At 47.3% G+C, this 19,917-nt stretch overlaps 1 protein-coding gene across 5 annotated transcripts in view; it reads left to right on the plus strand.

Moving 5' to 3' along the window:
* ELFN1 (extracellular leucine rich repeat and fibronectin type III domain containing 1) overlaps positions 1–19,917 on the plus strand; it is a 267,561-nt gene that overhangs the window by 185,148 nt on the left and 62,496 nt on the right. The window contains exon 1 of one of the 5 annotated variants that reach the window (XM_079953773.1): positions 12,328–12,541. The exons of the other annotated variants lie outside the window; for them this stretch is intronic. The gene's annotated coding sequence lies outside the window, so the exon portion shown is untranslated. Of the gene's footprint in view, positions 1–12,327; positions 12,542–19,917 lie in introns of those variants that run through there. 5 annotated transcript variants of the gene reach the window in all.

Raw genomic sequence — 19,917 nt, forward strand, 5'->3', positions numbered from 1 at the left:
ATGGTGCTGGAGGAGACTCTTGAGAGTCCCATGGACTGCAAGAAGATCAAACCTCTCCATTCTGAAGGAAATCAGCCCTGAGTGCTCACTGGAAGGACAGATCCTGAAGCTGAGGCTCCAATACTTTGGCCACCTCATGAGAAGAGAAGACTCCCTGGAGAAGACCCTGATGTTGGGAAAGATGGAGGGCACAAGGAGAAGGGGGCGACAGAGGACGAGATGGTTGGATAGTGTTTTCGAGGTTACCAGCATGAGTCTGACCAAGCTGCGGGGGGCAGTGGAGGACAGGAGTGCCTGGCGTTCTCTGGTCCATGGGGTCACGAAGAGTCGGACACGACTAAACGACTAAACAACAACAACAACAACAATGTGCTAGTTAGCCAGCAGGCAAATAATTCATAACGAAAGAGATCGGAACATTTTTTTTTTTTTAATCATAACATCAAGAAGACATGACTTTCTACTCAACACTGGATTTAAAGCTACTCCAGCATAAGATGGAGAGCAGACGTGCCTCTTCAAAAGGGGATTTGTGACATCTGTGCTTCCTGTTCACAGTTTATGACAAGGCAGCTTCTTCGCTGCCATTCTGAACCAGCATTCTGCAGAGGCACAAAGCAAGGAGTAGAGTTGAGGATGCATTTACCATATTTTTCGCTCTATAAGACGCACCAGACCACAAGACGCACCTAGTTTTTGGAGGAGGAAAACAAGAAAAAAAAAATATTCTGAATCTCAGAAGCCAGAACAGCAAGAGGGATTGCTGCGCAGTGAAAGCAGCAATCCCTCTCGCTGTTCTGGCTTCTGGGATAGCTGTGCAGCCTGCATTCGCTCCATAAGACGCACACACCTTTCCCCTTACTTTTTAGGAGGGAAAAAGTGAGTCTTATAGAGCAAAAAAATACGGTATTTCCCCTGTTGCACCAGTGTGTCAAAACACACCTTTGGGACGCACCTAATTCCTGCCTGTGTCTCGGCTTCATGCAAACTTAACAAGACAAAGCGATAACCATGCTGCCATTCCCCCTTTTTCCTGTGCCAGAGACACGCAGAACCTCAGTGAGAAATTCCCAGAGTCTCATTGGAAACCCTTGAAATTTCCCACGCAGTTTCACCCAAGAAAGAACTTCTGAAGGTGCTCTAAGACAAATCCATTGACAGGCTTCCCCAACTTGATCCTCTGTCAATGTTTTGGACCATAACCTGCATCAGTTCTGATCGTTGGTCCATGCTGGCTGGAACTGATAGCAGCTGATGTCCAACATCATCTGAAGGTCACTGAAGGGTCGGGGAAGATTGAGTCGGTCGACGTGCATGGGGAAGGGGACAAGCGCTTTGGGTTTTCCAGCCTTGCTGACACCCAAAAATCTCTGGTTCACACCTGACGCCAAGCAAACATGCATCTCCCTATAAAAAGTATTCACATATTTTGGGCCCAGAATGCAAATTGTAAGCCAGAAGTTTCTCTTTTGCTGCTTTTCTGGAACAATGGAAGTGCCTCTGACCTGCCCAGAAATGCACTTGAGACTAAAAATAAACAGAACCGGGGGAGCGAAGTTAGCTAATTAGCAAACAATTCCTGCAGGGTTCTTAGACTGTTATCCCTTTCAAAGCATTCACAGAGACAGAGGAAGCGAGTCTCTAAACTACCCTCCCCAAGTCCAGCTGTGAATGTAGCCAGTGCAGGGTTGCAAAACAGTCACTCAGTAACACAACAGCTGTGGTTATGCTGTTATGATGTGCAGTATTTTCTTTGCTTGTTTAAATAACTGGGTATGTTTCCAAGAGAACTAATGGGAAGGCAGATATCAGCTTGCTTGGAGGCTTAGTAAGGGCAGCAGGCCTGGCAGAGGAGAAGGACCATCATGGTCAGAGCTGCCGGGGGTTAGAGCAGGGAAACGTCTTTGTGCAGCTGCCCTGAGCGATGAGCTCCCTGAAACTCAGTTGGGCACCTTCCTGGCAGTGATGCGTTCCCATGCTCTGGTCTGGCCTTGCCCACCTTGGCTGACCACTGGGCCCTCCTGGACAGAAACAATGTAAGACGAGCCCTGTTGGATCAGGCCAGTGGCCCATCCTGTTCTTGCCTGTGGGCAAGATGCCTGTGGGAAGCCCATATGCAGGACCTGAGATCAACAGCAACTCTCCCTACCAGTTCCCATCCAGTGGCATCCATAGCCGCCATGCCTGGGAGTTGCTGATTAGCCATTTCCTCCAGGAATCTGTGTAAGCCTCTTTAAATGGCAAGTTGGTGGCCACGACTGCCCCCTGTGGCAAGGAGTTCCGTAGTTCAACTATGCACTGTGTGAAGATGCACTTAGTGTGCCCTGAATCTGCTAGCATTCAGCTTCTTTGGAGGTCCACAGCTGTGAAAGGCTGGGACTTTGTTGAGCAGCAACAACCTCCCAGTCTTTGGTGGGCTTGTCTCAGCTCAGACTCCTTGACTTGTCTCTTGCAGATCAGCCCTGGCAACAGCTCAGTACTGAATGAAGCCCAGGTAGTCTGTGAGTAAAATCCCGGGTTCAACTCCTGACCTTTCAGCACTCTTCCACATTTCCGCTTCTCTTGCTGTGGGAATGTTCAGGGAGGCAGGAGAGGATATATTGTTTATTAATATCCTTCCTAACTTGCGCTAGCAAGTGCCTTTACTTAGCAGAGTTTCACATTCCCCTTTTAAACACACAGCGGGTAGCTGGTTGCAGGCTTGTGTAAGCCTCTCACTATCGGGTTCCTGGTAAGTTCACTTATATCCCTCTTAAAAGAATAAGTACACCACAATCTTGTGTAAAGTATATAAAAGTAGTTTACTCACATCAGTTCACAGATGGATCCCTGAAGGCAGACTTAGTTACAAAATATATACATGTGGAGCTATCCCATATGGGGATAATCCCAGTGTCCTCTGTTGGATGGAAGTCAACAGAGCATCTCTAGCTAAAAGCTGCTCCAATGGCGAAGGAAGTCAAAAAGAGAGAGAGGGCTGCGTGCCTTGTCCCTTTTGTTACCTGGACAGGTAAGGTCACGCCCACCTCTAGTCACATGCAAAGGAAGTATGTCCCAGCCCAGGAAGAAACAGGAAGTTTTTGACTGGCTGGACCAAACATTCCCCCACATGTCCACACTAGGAAAACAAGGAACGTTGTACTTGAGTAACAGACATTTTAGAGAATGATAAAGGAATTTACTTTGATACAAAGCAGGATACAATAAACAAAACCAAATAACTCAGTAGAGGGGGAGTTGAGGGAAGTCCGAAGGACGAGAGGCAGAACATTTGTATATATCTTGATGAATGAGATTTGCATCTTTATTTGTTATAAAACCCCATTAATATTTAATAAAAAAAGGAATGTTGTACTTGAGTGCTACTTACATATCACACCCCACACTTGCCACTTCCCCCCCAGGAAAACCCGCTCTTTACTGCTGAATCAGATCAAACATCCATCGATGTTCCTACGGATTGATGTTTGTTCCGATTCAGCAATAAACAAGTTTTCTTGGGGAAAGTGGCAGGACAAATGAAAAACCACTCGGACCCATGCCTAAAAAGCACTATACCCATACTTTCTATTATAATCATGATTAATTAAATTAAATTTCTAGGCAGAGGCCAAGCAGAAGTATGGACGAACTCTCGGTTTCCTTTGATGGGCTTCCTTGTTCACACTAGGAATTTAAACTGCAACATTTCTTTGCAGTATTGTTTGCATTTCTGATTAAAAGCTCAAGGTTTCAGCCAGCCGAAGATCTTTGTTAAAGCTCAATGTGTTTTACCTAATGCAGTCAGAAGCAATCATCTCTGGCATCAAATAGGGCTTTATTCCCAGATGGCTTTGCATAGGATTGCTGTCATGCTGTTCCTAAAAAATCAGAGGACTCTTGCTGACTTCAAAATTAGGGGGCTTCAACATTTATTGAATCTGCCTATGGACTATGGGTGATCTGTAAGTGGTTTTGCAAAGGGAAGAGCCATAAAATCACAAGGCTGGGATGCAAATAAAATGAAAATGCGGAGTGTGAATAAAAATTCCGAAATCAAAACACTCCTGATCAATACAATCTAGAAATTAACAGGAGAGAGATGCCTAAGAGAGAAGTCTGTGGAAGGCACCTAGAGCACATCGCAGCCGATTGCGTGGGAGAGGAGAGGGGGAAAGGGAATTTACCGCTACGCCACTGATCATAAATTATGCAACTTGTAAAATAAAATGGAGAATAAATTATGCAAACTGGATAAATTATGCAAATGAACGTGATTTCGGCTGGGGTCAGAAATCCTCTTTTTGTTTTTGGTGGCTCTCAAATAAAATTGCCGGGGTGCAGGGTTTTAATTTGTTTAGCATTTTCCCCGAGATAAGAGCCGCATTTCAACAAAGGGGTTTTTGTTGCCTTGTTTCCGCTCAGTCTTCCAGGTGGGAGAATCACAATCCGAGCGGAAGCGCTTCAAAACAAAGTGCATCTCACCCTCCAACGTATTTATGAAAATAACAGTTTTCTCTACCAAGAGTCTGTCAGTCAAACGTGAATCAGGGAAAAAAGCACAGAAGTGTTAGGAGCATTGTACATTTCATATCGGTTTTCTGTGAGTCAGCTGCCCTGCTACCATTCATTAAGGAGGGCAGTCTTGAAATTAATTAGAGAAAATGAACACACACACACACACACTCGCAAACATTTGCACATTTTCTGCAATTTAGCTGCTAACTCCTCTGCTCTCTGGCAGGAACAGCACTCCTTTGCTCCTGCCTCATAATATCTAGTGACCTGATTCTCCTCCCACGATCCTCAGCCACCTGACCCTGGGTTGCCCGAGAGAGTCAGAGTGAGCTCTTTTAGATTACAGCTTACAAGGAATAACACTTTAATCCTGCCACCTACCAGCAAACACTCCCTTACACCTCACTAGGGAGAGCAACCCTGTTGCAGCCAATATCCCCAAAGTGTTCAACGTGGGAATCCCAACAGATGAATTTTGCGAAGGTTCGCAAAAGCGCACGGCTTGACCACCGCCGTTGGCAACGCCAAAGTAGGATCGATGCAGGGCCCTCTGTGTCCATCTTTCCTTGTGGCTGGCCTGGAAGCTGCAGTTTGTGCATCAGGCTAGGATTGGCAGACCTCCAGGGCTGAAGTCCCTGGGTTTGCCTGACCTCCTCCAGGGGGGCAGAGGGAGAGCTTAAATCTCCAGGTGGGCGAGAGTGCCTCTAATACAACAGATTTTACTGAAGAGACTGCGCACGCAGCCTGCAAGCTTCAGCCTGGCAGGAACTGCCTGCAAATTATAGCACGAACTCTCCAGGGATGTCCTCATTGAAAACCACCAGCCTAGGCTCTCCTCTTCGTACAATAGATTTCTCATGAAAGGGGCAGACTTTGGTCTTTCAGATTTCAGCAGCGCCCCTGTGCAGAGCCAAATTTTAGCACCCTCCTGCTTTCCATGCTGCACATGCACTGTGTGTCATAGTTGCAGCGCCCCCCTCGGTTCAGCGCCTAGTGTGTGGGAACCGGTTGCACAGCCCTAAATCTGCCTCTGCTCAGGAGGTGCTTGCCCAGTGGTGAGCGCTGGAAGCCTTCCGAAGCCAGCAGGCCAGCCTTTTTCAACCTGTGGGTCCCAAGATGTTGTTGAACTACAACTCCCATCACCCCTAGCTAGCAAGGCCAGAGCTCAGGGATGATGGGAGTTGTAGTCCAACAACATCTGGGGAATCCACAGGTTGACAACCGCTGCAGTAGGCTATCCTGAATATTAATAACAATAATAACATTTTATTTATATCCCGCCCTCCCCAGCCAAAGCCGGGCTCAGAGCGGCTAACAACAATAAAGTAAATACAACATTCTAAAATCATTTCATTATAAAATTAATTCAAATCAGATTAATGGCAACCATTGGGCTAGAGTTCTGTGAGGATTGCCAAAGGAGGGGGTCAGGCTGTGCCTTGGCCAAAGGCCTGGCGGAACAGCTCTGTCTTGCAGGCCTTGCAGAAAGATGTCAAGTCCCGCAGGGCCCTAGTCTCTTGGGACAGAGCATTCCACCAGATTGGAGCCACAGCTGAAAAAGCCCTGGCTCTGGTTGAGGCCAGCCTAACCTCCCTGTGGCCCGGGACCTCCAAGATGCTTTTGTTTGAAGACACTAAGGTCCTCCGTGGGATATTCCCTATCCAGCCTCCCTAAACATGTGAGAAGGAATCGTCCCCTCAAATCAACTGCACCTGGGAGCTCCCGCTTTAGCGAAGGTTTCCATCTTGATTTCCAACCAGCAACATGCAACAGACTTTGTGGGTTTTTTATTTGAATGACATGCTCCCAGCCGCCGCAGATAATGCTTAACGTGTCGTGCTTAATGACATCACCAGGGTCCACCCATTACATCATCAGGCTCCACCCCTAAGTCTTAGGTGTGAGCCCTGAAGTCTCAGGGTCTGGGATGCTGTCGACTTGGCAACCCTAAGCATGACTACAGTAGGTGATATTTCAGCTGCACAAAGGCCAGAAGACTCTCCACACGCACCAGAACACTATCACATCCCTCCAGGAGGGAAAGAGCCATGATTCCAGTTCAAGGAGGCATTCCAGCCAGGGGTAGAAATTTGAGGGTTGTGAGGGCCTGGGGGTGGGGTCTTGAGGGCCACATAACATGGCCTTTGTGCTGCATTCAGCCAGGGCCGGATTTAGGTTTGATGTGGCCCTAAGCTACTGAAGGTAATGGGGCCCTTTCTATGTCCAGCTGTCCTTTGTCAACAACAAATTGTCGCTGTTTTTGTGTGTTGAATATATGCTATATGGTAATTTATGGACCTAACAGGTATCGAAAGCCATTAGCACATAACAAAATATGTATTTTATCAAAGTAATTGTTGAACTGAAATACAATTAAGAAGTTTGCTTGCATGTGTGTTGTGTATATTAATAGTGAAATACAATTAAGAAGAAGTGTATTAATAGTGAAATAATTATTAAGCTCTAACTGTATGTAGGTTTTATTTTATTTGTTTTTTTATCTTATTTTTTCCCCTTTAAATTTTTTTGGGGCCCCCAAGAGAGTGGGGCCCTAAGCTATAGCTTGTTTAGCTTATATGTAAATCCGGCACTGCACTCAGCCATCGGGCTGAGATTCCCCACCCCCTGATCTACAAGGTAGCGAAATATAAACAGGTATAAATCCAGACTACATTAGATGCACTTAGTTCAAAATGAAATCGGTGGGACAACAACCCTGATTCCGGAAGCGTCGCTTACTTAGTCCGGATTCAACCCATCAAATAAAGTGATCTCCTACTATATTATTATAATTCAATCTGCACTTTATTTGATGGGCTGGCTGCAGACTAAGCAGCGGCAGGAGGGTCCCAAGCTGCCTGCCATTAAAATTGTTTTAACTTGATGTTGAAACAAACAGTGGCGGGTTCTGAGCGGGTCTCTCCTGCCCGTTCTTCCCCCCTCCTCCTCCGTAAGATGGTTGTGGAGCTTCTGGTGCAATTGCACCCCTTAGCTCAGGCGTTGACCCAGCAGCTGAGACCTGCATCCTAGCCGCTTACAAACAAAACCCATTTAAATTCACATCCATTTAATTAAGGGGAGTGGGGGTGGGGAAAAAACCACCCTCTGCTCATCTTTAAGATTTAAATATAGTGTCGCTGTACACTTGCTGTGCAAATTAGATCACTGGCAAAGTCTCCTCTGCTCTCTGTTCATAGATCCTAATGGGGTGTTTTCACTCTGCGAGCATTTGCATTCTCAAATCCTCTCATCTCATTCATCTCTTTCATATTTGGCACCTTTGAGAACCTCGGTTTGTTTTTGACTGTGGCTCAGCCAGCGCGATTCCCCATTTGCATGCCGAAGCTGATGTGACCAGACTTGCAAAGCGGCTCGTGGATGAAGTGGGTTTATTGCACTCATAGTTCTGCTCCTCTTCCAAAGAGCCTGGCCTCACAACAACAGCCCTGCGAGGGAGGCCAGGCATCTGTCATCGGGATGGATTCCCCCCACCCCAGTTCATCCCATACAACTTGTGTTGGTTTTAGGGTCACCTGGAGCAAAAAGACCCCGGCACTGCTGGGGGTTGGACTAGATGAACCATGTGGTCCCCAGTGGCATAGCATGGGGGGTGCAGGGGGGCCGGCCGCACTGGGCGCAACATCTGGGGGGGGCGTTCACCGCCTACGGAGTCGCCGAAGAGCCTCGGGCGCAGGCTGTAGCAGAGCCCCATGTCTCGCGGAACCGACGAGCTGTGCGCGCGTCCGGGCTGAAGGCGTCCGGCAGGCAGCGACTCTCAGCGCTCGCCGCGGTCCCCGCGATTCAGGGCCGCGGAGGGCGTGCCAGGCAGCCCCTCCTCACAGCCCCGCCGCTGCTGCTGCTGCTGCAGCTGCTGGGCCATGCTGCATTTTCCTCGCCTCTCTGCCCTTCTCCTCCTCTGGGCAAGCGGCGTCGTTTGGGCGGCAGCGCCAGCGGCAACTCGCCTCAGATCACCTGACACGGACCCGCCGCCGCCACCGTGGCTACCTTACCGTAAATACCCCAGCCCAGGCAGCAGCAAGAAGAAGCTGGCAGCAGCGGCAGGTTAGGGGTTAGGGGCGCAAATTACTTGCCTTGCCCCGGGTTAGGGGGCGCAAATTACTTGCCTTGCCCCGGGTTAGGGGTGAAATTACTTGCCTTGCCCCGGGTGCTGACAACCCATGCTACGCCGCTGGTGGTCCCTTCCAACTTTAAAATTCTATGATTCTCTCCCCAGTGTGTGGCTTCCCTGGAACACCATTCAGGCACTAAGCATCTAAACCAATGTCTAAGAAACAGCATTTCATTCTCATGGAAGAGAAGCTATCAATGGCTCCATATGCAGGGTCAGCAATGCTCCTGAATATCAGTAGCTGGAAACCACAATCAGGGAAAGTTGCTCTTGTGCTCAGATCCTGTTTAAGGGTTTCTCACAGGTATCTGGTTAGCCACTGTGAGAGCTGCAATAAAATTATTATTATTATTATTATTATTATTATTATTATTATTATTATTCGGATGGTGCACTAGATTTCCCATTGACCTAGGGTGGCAGAATCCCTTAAATCAGTGCTACTGGGTCCCCTTATGCTGTAGGACTACAAAACCCATCATCCCTGACATCTGGCTCGTCTGGCTGTGGATGATGGGCATTGTAGTCCAAGAACAACTGGGAACCCAAGTTTGAAGAACACTGCCTTAAGTATTCCTGGCTTATGAGTACTCTGGACTTGTCTTACACTACTGTGCAGGGATGAAGAAACTCCAGCTTGCAGGCTGAATACGGCCCTCCAGATCTCTCCCACTGGCCCTCTCTGATTGTCTCCCCAGGCCACGCCTCTCCCCTCCTTCTGAACACGCCTCAGGGCTTAAATCTGTCTCTGTGAACTGTGATCATGCTTCCTTCTGGCCTGGATGGAGGTTGGAGACTTTGCTGTGTGCATGTAGAAATCTCTTGACTTTTGTGTGACTGGAATTTAGCCCTCTGCCTGGATAGCTCAGTTGGGTAGAGCGTGATGCTGATAACGCCAAGGTTGCAGGCTCAATCCCCCGTATGGGACAGCTGCATATTCCTGCACTGCAGGGGGGTAGACTAGATGATCCTGAGGGTCCCTTCCAACGCTACAATTCTATGATATCCATGTACACAGGCTTGGGGTCATATTCATTGCCCCACCCATTTTTGCCTCTGGCCCCACCCACCACAGGCAGGCAAGCAAACAGGCAGGTACACAAACACATACACACCAAGGTTGCCCATAGGAGATTGCACATCGCTGTCAACTTTTCCCTTTTCTTGCGAGGAATCCTATTTGGAATAAAGGAATTTCCCTTTAAAAACGGGAAACGTTGACAGCTATGGAGATTGCAGCTAGCCCTTGAGCTAATAAAAGTTCCCCAGGCACATCTTACAGGGTCCATCCAGTGGAGAAGAGACTGCTTCTGGGGCCAGGAGATGTTGTTGTTGTTTACCGGGACTGGACCACAGGAGCAAACTCTGGCGAAGTTGATAGCAAAACACTCGGCAGGTGCTTTTTGCCAAGGGAAATGAAGAGGGCAGGGAGAGAGGGTTGGCTGGCTGGCCTCTTCCCAAGGCTTAGAGCAGGGGTCCCCAAACTAAGGCCCACGGGCCGGATAAGGCCCGAGGGACTCGTTTATCCGGCTCACGGCGACCCCCGCCACCCACTGCCACCGCCCGTTCTTGCCGGCACTGCGCTGCGCAGCTGCCCACTTCCAGGTCGGAAGAGCACCGGAAATTGCTTGTGCACATGCGCAAGCATTATTTCCGGTGCACATCCAGGTCGGAGGAGGCCCGTGCACAAGCTATTTCTGGTGCTCCTCTGACCCAGAAGTGCACCGGAAGTAGCGTGTGCACACATGTATGGGCATGCGCTCCGCCACACGATCGGCAGTGGAGACACCAGCCCGAGGCATGGTAAGTTTGCTGATCCCTGGCTTAGAGACCTCAAGCCCCGTCAGCTTGACCTTGGATCCATGGATTGAGCAATGACCAATTGATATGTGAACATGAGATGAAAAGCCTTTTTTGTGCAGCCTAACATCCACACCCACCCACATCCACTTTGGATGAGCGATTAGGTACTCCACAATAAAAGGGAAAGTGAAATGTTTTGCCTATACAACCCAAAATGTGGTCCAAGAGAATCTCAATCCTGCAACCTGTGCGAATTACGCATGGTAGATCTGCTTGAATATTTCGTCTCATTTCAATTTATTTACAATCAAACCTTGAAAGTCAAATGGAATCCGTTCTGGAAGTCCATCCGACTTCCAAAACATTCAAAAACAAAATCACGGCTTCTGATCAGCTGTAGGAAGCTCTTGCAGCTGATCAGAAGCTGAGGAAGCCCCGTCAGACATTTGGGTTCCAAAAGAACGTTCGCAAACCGGAACAATCACTTCCAGGTTTGCGGCGTTCGGGAGCCAAGGTACTACTGTATTTACCTTCCACCATTCCTCCAAGGAGCTCAGGGTAGCATAATAGTTCTCCTGCTCCTCATGTTGTCCTCAGAACAACCCTGTGAGGTAGGCCAGGTCGAGAAACAGTGAATGGTTACCCAGTGAGCTCCATGGCTGAGTGGGAATTTGAATCCTGGTCTCCCAGGTCCTGATCTGATGCTCTGACCATTATACTATATTGGCTCTCAAACTTTCCTGGAGATATCCGTACTTCGAAGAGCTCAGAAAACCCATGAGGGGAGTGAGCAGCAGATAGGTATACTGGAGAATTCCAACAGAAATGGGAGTGGACATTGTACGTGTTCGCTTCTTCACCCCATGTCTGGAACGGAAATCAATCCAGATGCTATGACCATTATTCACCGTTGCTTTCTGTCCGCAAACAACACGAAATTGATTATGGTTTTATTTCCCCATTCTGTGTCCTTTGCATCAAAATGAACGGCGTGGAATAATGTACCGGCAAGCGTGTCATTAATTGCATAAGCGATTGCATAATATTCTGCCACAGTGGACGGCGGGACCAATAAGGTTTTTGTCGGAAGCCAAACTGCAGCAGAATGGAAGCAGCACGCCTTGCGATGAACATGGTTTAGAATGGAAATGGATGCCTTCCGATATCCCTTGTGGTGGAGGATTTGCTTTGCAGACAGAAGGGTCCAGTCCCCAGTGGCTTTTTCTGTGTTAGGGCTGGGGAAAACCCTTGTCTGAAACCCTGGAGAGCTGCTGCCAGTCAGTGTTGGCACTGCTGAGCTAGATGGGCCAACTTTCTACAGTGGTACCTCGGGTTACATACGCTTCAGGTTACATACGCTTCAGGTTACAGACTCTGCTAACCCAGAAATAATGCTTCAGGTTAAGAACTTTGCTTCAGGATGAGAACAGAAATCATGCTCCGGCGGCACGGCGGCAGCGGGAGGCCCCATTAGCTAAAGTGGTGCTTCAGGTTAAGAACAGTTTCATGTTAAATACGGACCTCCAGAACGAATTAAGTACTTAACCTGAGGTACCACTGTATCTTCCTGTTTCCGCCGAAAGAGAAAACCCATTCCTCCATCAATTGCTTGTCTCCCCTGAAGCTGCAGGCATCACTGCGCAGATAAGATTTTCCCCTCCTTCCTTCTTTCTGAGTGATGCTCTCCAAGTCTGCTTTCCTTGTCTCTTTTGCCCATTACCCGTGCATCTCGACAGCTGCATGTCCCCTTCGTCTCCCAGCCTCTATTGCTTCCTTGTTCTCTTCTGATGTCATGCTCCTTCTCTCTGTGTGTGTGTGTGCATATGTGCCTCTCTCTCTCAGACACAAGTGCGCACCGTTTCAGCTCATTCCTCTACGGCTGGCTCCCCTTGCTCTGTAAAATTTATTCTGCGAATCCATCTTCTCCCCGCCAGTGAACTGCTCGGCTGTAAATCTGACAGTTAAAGTGGGTCAGCGTGTATGGAGGGAGGCGGCCCAGGGAATAGAGGCAGTGGCAAGACGGAGAACCCGGGCGGTGATTGGCAGAAAGCAGCGCAAGGCAGGAGGACGATGGAAAGGGAGCTGGAGAGGAGATGATCCTGAAGGGAAGAGGTCAGGGAGATTTCTGGCTTCTCCGTTACTCCCCTCCTTATTTTATTAGAAATTAGCTAAATACGATTAAGAAAATCCCAGGGTTCATTGCCCTTTTTGTACAAAGGAACCAGACAGAGGCCACATTCGCAGCAGAGAGTTAAAGTGCTATGATACCGCATTAAACAGCCACGGCTTGCCCCAAAGAATTCTGGGAAGTGTAGCTTGTTAAGGTTGTGCAGAGTTGTGCAGAGACCTCTATTCCCCTCACAGAGCCACATTTCCCAGAGTTCCCTGGGATGGAGGGTTGATGGTTAAAAGTTGTAAAACGACATGGGAATTCAAAAGATTTAATATTGGTTAAATTAATATAATTTAGTTTTGCTTGGTGAATAAAGTGTGTGTAAAATGGCACAGAAATCGTGGGAAATGGTTGCCAAGTTACTTGGGGTGATATTATGATATGATATGATATGATATGATATGATGATATGATATGATGATATGATATGATATGATATGATATGATATGATATGATATGATATGATATGATATGATATGATGTGATATGATATTACCTGACATTTTCAGAAGGTAAAATTAAAATTATTTGGTTTTCCAAAAGCAGTTTATGTACAAACATAGACTTACCAAGATAAATGCTGACCAATCACAAAGCAGTTTACGAAAATTCAGTTTCACCTGCTAAAACGACACACCCTAAACGACTTTTAGAAGACATCTGAAGGCAGCCCTGTTTAGGGAAGCTTTTAATGTTTAACAGACTATTGTATTTTAATATTTTGTTGGAAGCCGCCCAGAGTGGCTGGGGAAACCCAGCCAGATGGGGAAATAATTAATTATTATTATTATTTTTAAAATAATTTTTATTAACCGGCCAATCAAATCAAATTAAATCACATCACATAAATTCTGAATTACAAAGCCGAAATTTAAATTTTGTTGGGGGGACCCATATTTCAAGATCCGAAGGGGGATTCTGATCATCTTCTTGCTACTGCGTTAATGTCCAAATCAGTCCAAATCAATCCAAACAGAGTTCATAATTCTATCCAGTCTTATCTTGCTGTTTCCACATCACATCTTGTTCATATATTTTCTCTTTTTTCTTTATGATCTCTTCTGATAGTCTCCTTAAGCCGATAAACACCAATAATAATCCTGTGTGAATTTTTCTGTTCTTCCAATCCGCAAATCGAGATGGTTTCCATATATCATCGCCTTCATAGATAACATCGCTCTTTCCATCATTAATCTCGCAAAACTGTTGTTCTTAAGTCCCACTGAGGAGTTTCACCCACAATATAAAAACAGCTCTATTTCTCTATTTCTCCTCTCAGACTTAAGTCCTCCGACAGAACTTCCCAATATGGTGACGGCATTTTTAACTGCGTCATTCCAAAGCTCTTATACATTCCACGCTCTTCTTAAAACATGCTTTGGTTCGAAAGTTTATCTCCACACAGCCTTAAATCCACAGCTTAAGTCCTTAAAACGACATTTCTGACTCGTGAGGGGAGGGGATTCTTGTTTAATCACATAAGGAAAGAAAGGAAAGTTTTTTTTTTCCCCTCCCCCATCAGTCATTTGCCATACCGAGTCTTGGCGTATCTTCTCATGATTTCTCTTGTTCCTCCGGCTCGTCTTATTTTATCAGAGATATCTTCTGTTAACAGTCTTTACTCCCCCTTCTTCCTTGAGATATGTGCATTCCTTCATCCAAATTGTTTCTTTTGAAGTTCTTGCAGCTAGTGGCGCGGATCAGGGACGGCGTCCAGGAGCACCGGAATCCCACAGGAGGGCTTTGTGCCTAGTGCCCCCATCCCCACAAATTCGGGGGTGGTATAGGGCACAGCAGGCAAGGCAGCCCCCCCCCACCATCCTGGGGGGGGGTAGGGAGGCTAATTACTCCCATCATAGCCTCCAAATTACCTCGTGTGGGTCGGAGAAATGTTATTGGCAGCCATCTTCCGATGCGCCCCCTAGTGGCCCCCCGAAATAATCTATTATTATTATTATTATTATTATTATTATTATTATTATTATTACCCTGTTGCACCAGCAAGCCTCTCTGCACCTGACCACAGGGTTGTTGTGCTGATAAGGGGGGGGCACAATGTATACCTTCTGAAGATCTTTGGTAGAATGGTCACCCCCATTTCCCCCCTGCTTCCCCAAATCACTCCAATACTCCCCCCTCTTAGTTTTGCCACCTGAAAATGGATCACCAAAAGAGGGTGACCAGTCACTGCCTGTCAGCCCAACCTACCTCGCAGGATTGTTGTGAGGAATGGGGAGCTTGAGCTCTGTGGGATGGAAAAGCAACAACTAAATAATCTTTTGCACCAGTCTTGAGCTTTTGCATCAGTCTTGAGCGCAGGTGGCGCTGTGGGTTAAAGCCTCAGCGCCTAGGACTTGCCGATCGAAATGTCGGCGGTTCGAATCCCTGCGGCGGGGTGCGCTCCCGCTGCTCGGTCCCAGTGCCTGCCAACCTAGCAGTTCGAAAGCACCTCCGGGTGCAAGTAGATAAATAGGGACCGCTTACCAGCGGGAAGCGAAACGGCGTTTCCGTGTGCGGCTCTGGCTCGCCAGAGCAGCGATGTCACGCTGGCCACGTGACCCAGAAGTGTCTCCGGACAGCGCTGGCCTCTGGCCTCTTAAGTGAGATGGGCGCACAACCCCAGAGTCTGTCAAGACTGGCCCGTACGGGCAGGGGTACCTTTACCTTTACCTTTACCTGAGCTTCTTTAGCATTTTACAGAATTATTATTATTTTTTAAGTTCCAAGGTGAGCTGCTATTGCCGGGGGGTGGGGGTGAGTTTCAAAACTGCTCTTCTGGACGGATGTTAATCAAGGCTTAATACTTCGCAGTTGATAATGTCTGAGAGCACCTAAGGAGAGCGGAGAAGAAGGGATTGTTCCCTCAAAGCCTCCTTTCACCCCTGCGGAGCCCAGGCCTCCATTCCCCATCTGACAACAACCTTCACATCTAGACCTTGAGCCACAGCTAGCCAACTTCCATCTCGCTGCACAAAGCAGAGGGATGGGGGGGAGAGAGAAAGCCCATTTCCTATTGCCTGTCAACTATCAGCATGGGGCGATAACACACGCTCCGAAGGAAAGGCAGAATAAATTGTGCTCTCCCTGTGACAGTTACATCGGATTCTGGTCTGTAACAAGCAGGGAAGATAAGATATTAACTATCTGAGTGGAGAATATTGTTGGATCTGTTTCCTTCCAGCTCTTGGTGCTGCGAATCTCTTGCCTCTTGGCCTGGCGCTGAGGTTAAGGCATATAATTTCATTATTTCAGACTTTCGCAAGGGAAGGGGCAGGGAGGTCATTTGTCCTCCTCTCTGTGCATTAAGTGCCAGGAATCCCTCTCTGGCCCTGGGTTTGCTTGATCTCCTTGCCTGCTCAAAATCCACCCGGTGAGGCACAACTCACGGCCCCAAAGGCACTGGAGCAGCCTGGTTACAAAACCGTGATGGCTATTATTATTATTTTTAAGTGTGTCTGTAGTTTCTATATTTCATAAGATTCGCACACTCCTGATCACCAAAACTACAAACCCTAAAAGTGGTTTACATAGGGTTGCCATATTTCAAAAAGTAAAATTCCTGACACCTGCAAAGTTGTTTCGCTTTTTTAAAGAAAACCACCAGAATTGGGTTTTTTCCCCTGCTGCTTTTTCCATCTATGTTTTCCCTGACATTTTGCCAGTTCAGGGAAATTCCCCTCTGACACCATGTCAGGACATGTCCGGGATTTTCCTGGCGTATGGCACGCCTAGGGGGTTGGACTGGATGACCCTCGGGGTCCCTTCCAGCTACAATTCTGTGGTTCTGTGAAATCACATCAACATTCTAGATACCTGGGTTGGCTTGTCGAAACAAAAATGTTTTTAGCAGGTGCCGGAAAAAGAGTACAGTGAAGGCACCTGTTTGAACTCAATAGGCAGGGAGTTCCAAAGTGTATTTGCGGCCACACTAAAATATTCAGTTCTTAGAAATGCAGCATGGGTATTTTGTGGCCCCTGTATCAATGCCAGTTCTACAGATCACAGAAGTCGAGTGGGCGGATCTGGGGCAAGGCAATCTCGTAGGTAAAGTGGTCTGCTTGCTCATTGCTTTATATACAAATAGTGACGCCTTGAACTGCGCTCAGTAGCATATCAGCAATCAGTGCAAATCTGCTGAGAAGGCCTCATGGCTGTCAGCAATTGTGCTGCAGCATCCTGCACTAACTGCAGCTTCCAGATCAAGGGAAGCCCCACAAATAGTGCATTGCAGTAATCCAATCTTGAAATATCCAATGCATAATGTACTGTGGCCAAGCTTTAAATCATGCGTAGGCAAACTAAGGCCCGGGGGCCGGATCCGGCCCAATTGCTACCTAAATCCAGCCCGCGGACAGTCGGGAATCAGCGTGTTTTTACATGAGTAGAATGTGTCCTTTTATTTAAAATGCATCTCTGGGTTATTTGTGGGGCATAGGAATTTGTTCATCCCCCCCAAAAAAAATATATAGTCCAGCCCCCCACAAGGTCTGAGAGACAGTGGACTGGCCCCCTGTTGAAAAAGTTTGCTGACCCCTGCTTTAAATGCTTTGTGCAATTCAGTGCCTTCCTTGGAAGAAACCCATTGAATTATATTTCTCTGGAATGAGGGGTGAGGGGACTGTCATCTTCCAGAAACTGTAAAGGGTGGTGACCCTGAAATATCTGGACTCAGAGCTTGTCCTATGCATCATCTTCTAATCCATGCAAGGTCGGTCAGTCGTCTTTTTATTCCCATATCACAGATTGGGGAAACTGAGGCCCTGAGAACTGCACCTTGCCTATGGAGCTTGAAATTTGAACCCAGGACTTTCTTATTAATTCCACTCAGCCTATTAGCCATCAAGCCACCTTCCATCTGTGTCCTCCTTTTGCCAGCCTCCGGCTTGGCTACTTTGATCTAAAACACAGAACTCGTTGAAATTCTCTTGTAAATCTACAGAGCTGTGCAGAAATATCCTCTAGTTCAAATTTCAGCTTGAAATATTGGGGAAAACGAAAAGAACAGGGAAGCGGGAGGGAGGTTGTTGGAAGCCTTCCAGCTAATCCATGTTTACGGGATCCCAAAGGTCTAAGTTGTTTTTAAATGGCTGCTTCCAATAAGGGTTGTTTTCAAGTTGCTTTTATTTGGGGAGGAGGGGGTCCGAAGCACGTCTGCACCCAGTCTGACAGCTGCAAAGAGGCCTGCTCTGGCTCCTTGAATATGCACGAGGATTTTAATGGATGAAGCCCGGTGATGTAAAATTACATCCCTGTGCAGCTGGGAGGAGTGGAAGGAGCATCTGAGGCCCTGACAAACTTCAGAACATCCTCCAACCAGGGCTGACAACATTATTAAATCTCTGACATTTTCAAAAAGCAAAACCAGAAACTTTAGAACGAAAACTCTACCCATTAAGCTACTCTCAAAGTGAAGTGGACTGAAAAGCCGTTTTGGCATAATTCGATCTTAAATATTTCATTTTTCTATAGCAGCCACAAAGAATTATAATAGCGCTGTCAATTGGTGATTAATGGTCCTGCGGTTGATTAATCATCTGTTTAACTGATTAATCAATCAAACTCAAATAAATCAGCACACGATCAAAATATCAGCATGGGGAAACATGAGCAGGGGTGGACTTAGAGGAAGGCAACTCAGGGGAGACGGGGGGTGGACCAGGCTTGGGAAAATGCCAGGCTCAGAGGGCACCTACCTCCCAGCATGGTGGAGCTGTTAGGCTAGAACCTGTGAGAACTGGGTTCAAATTCCTACCTCACTGGGCAATCTTGGGACAGGCATTCTCTCTCAGTGTAACCTGCCACACAGGATTGTCGTGAGGGGAAAAAACGAGGGAAATTGTTTGGGCAAACCTCAGTGCATTTGAGCAAACCTCAAGGCTGGCAGAAGTAGAAAAATATTTAAAGAGTGGGGACTCCAACAGCCCAATGAGGCCTGTGCATGCTCAGTGGCCACCGAATTCTGAACATGTGTTGGTGGGTGAGTGGGAGAATGGAAAATTAAAGGGGAGGTGGAAGGGAATGGAGTATCTTGAAAAAGGGAATGGCTGGCTGGCTGGCTGGCAGGAAAACTGACCAGAAGCACTCCCCACTGCAACATTTTGTAGTGGGTGCTTACACTTTGGATGAATTTTTTAAAGAAGCTTTGAAGGGAGGGAGAGAGATTGAGGTGGTGCTACTTAGATGTTCAGGGAGGGTGATCAAAGCATAAGAAGCAGGCAGGGAGTTGGTTATGAGGCCAAGAGGACTTTGGGTCTACAGAGAAGTAGGAGGATTCATACTCACAAGTTCAGAAGCCAGCCTCGGCTAGGATCTTTGTCTCTCAGTCCTGGGTTCCCTGGGATTAAATCCATCCTACCCTGTAAATTTCCTTGCAATCAAAGGGTATTTTAGCTTACAATGGAACATTCACAGAATCCCCTGGTGTCCGGAGCCAATTCATTTGGAGCCGTTCCGAGCTTGTTCTCCTTATTAATACTCCTTGAGCAATTTTCTAAGGACCGGCCTCCATATCCTACATTAAAAAGAGTTCCTTCCTCTTTGATTTATGGATATTAAGCCATGCCAGAAGGCAAAAGGCATGGCACTCCTGCATAATACATTCGCTACAAAATTGATTTCCCTTTTTATTCCTCCTTTCACCGCAGTTCTGCCTCCTCTCTCCCTCATTCACACTTGGGCCACGATCCAAGGCACTTCCAAACCCGTTGGTTTGAGCAAGCTTACGCCCACTTAATTCTCGGCTGGAGCCTGACCTTTCTTGTGCAGAAAGTGGATGGAGTCATGTTTTCCCCCCTTCTCCCTCCCTCCCTCTTGTTTGTTTGCTTGTTTCCTTGATATCCCACCATTTTCTCCAAGGAGTTTGAGGTTCTGTACATGGTTCTCTTCTTCCTCATTTAATCCGCATGACAACCCTGTGAGGTAGGTTAGGCTGAGAGGCAATGGCTGGCTTGCAAGGTCATGTTGGCTTCATGGCCAAGTGAGGATTTGAACCCTGGTCACTCCCAGGTCCTCGTCCGACACTCCAACCAATATACCACACCGGCTATCAATGAATACTAGAACCAGGGGCCATTGACTGAAGCCGAATGATGGGAAATTCAAGACAGATGAAAGGGACTTCTTAATAGAGTGCTAAGTTATGCTATGGAATCTGCTCCTAGAAGATGTAGTCATGGCCTTCAACTTGTATGGCTTTAGAAGGGGGTTTAGACACATTGATGATCAGGCTATCAGTCACTGCAAGCCATGATGGCTATGCACTACCTCTGCTGTGTACGGCAGTCTGCCTCTGAATACTGATTGCTGACGGTACAA

Source organism: Podarcis cretensis (genome assembly GCF_951804945.1).
Source record: "Podarcis cretensis genome assembly, chromosome: 14".
Classification (NCBI taxonomy): domain Eukaryota; kingdom Metazoa; phylum Chordata; class Lepidosauria; order Squamata; family Lacertidae; genus Podarcis; species Podarcis cretensis.